Below are 919 nucleotides of genomic sequence, written 5' to 3' on the forward strand. Positions count from 1 at the left end.
AGCCGATTCCAAGCACCGATCGCTCTCTGTGTAAAACACTTGCCACACGCATCTCCTTTGAAGTTCCCACTCTCACGTTAAATGCATGCCCTCTGGTATTTTACATTTCCACCCTGGGAAAAATATTCTGACTCACTGTCTTATCTATGACTCTCATAATGTAAACCACTTCTGAACCTTTTCCAAAGCCTCCATGTCCTTCCTGTGATGGGACGACCACATGTGTCCCAGTTTACTGTGGAAATCTGGGACAGTGAGAGTAGGAAGCTGCAGTGATCTGTTCATCGATTTACCTGGAAAAAGGTGAGGGACGGGAATTGCTTTCCTGACCCACCGGCCTGTTCACAGCAAGTGATAATCAATGAAACAGCGATGCGATCTCTCTTTCACTCACCCATCAAACTGCATGAATGCAGCAAGTTAGCCTGATCAGACCACTTGGCCCCTCCACTTCTGAACTGACCGTTGAACGGTGAGAGGTTCATTTCTGATTGTCCCGATGTTAGGAGATTATACTCAACAACCTGCGATGGCCGGGAATCCAACCCGGGTCAACTGCTTGGAAGGCAGCTATGTTCACCACTATACTACCATCGCTCCAGGATGCTGCAGGACCTTCGGGAACTGAACCGTCTCCAGTACTTTTTGACTCTGCGACTCAATCACCAGTCCCCATGCTGCTTTCTGACGGGTCATTCCTCACTCCTTAAACACAACAAGTGACTGAATCGCTGGAGATCCTGAGACCTCTCCGGTCACACAGTGAGGTGGGTGTCTGAAAGACGCCAATTTTTGAATCAATGAACCAATATTAGTGTGATCCTGTGAGTCTTCCTACACCCCGATAACCGAAAGACGGGCGACATCTTTCCATCGGTTCCTCGTTAGTATAGTGGTTAGTAACCCGAACAATTTTTCA

The 919-nt window shown here is 47.9% G+C and overlaps 1 non-coding gene across 1 annotated transcript; it reads right to left on the reverse strand.

The window, feature by feature from the left end:
* Nucleotides 1–525: 525 nt before the first annotated feature.
* Nucleotides 526–597, reverse strand: trnag-ucc (transfer RNA glycine (anticodon UCC)). The gene has a single exon. It is a non-coding gene; the product is annotated as a tRNA-Gly (tRNA).
* Between the last annotated feature and the right edge of the window lie 322 nt (nucleotides 598–919).

Source organism: Pristis pectinata, chromosome 17 (genome assembly GCF_009764475.1).
Source record: "Pristis pectinata isolate sPriPec2 chromosome 17, sPriPec2.1.pri, whole genome shotgun sequence".
In the NCBI taxonomy this organism is placed as follows: Eukaryota; Metazoa; Chordata; class Chondrichthyes; order Rhinopristiformes; family Pristidae; genus Pristis; species Pristis pectinata.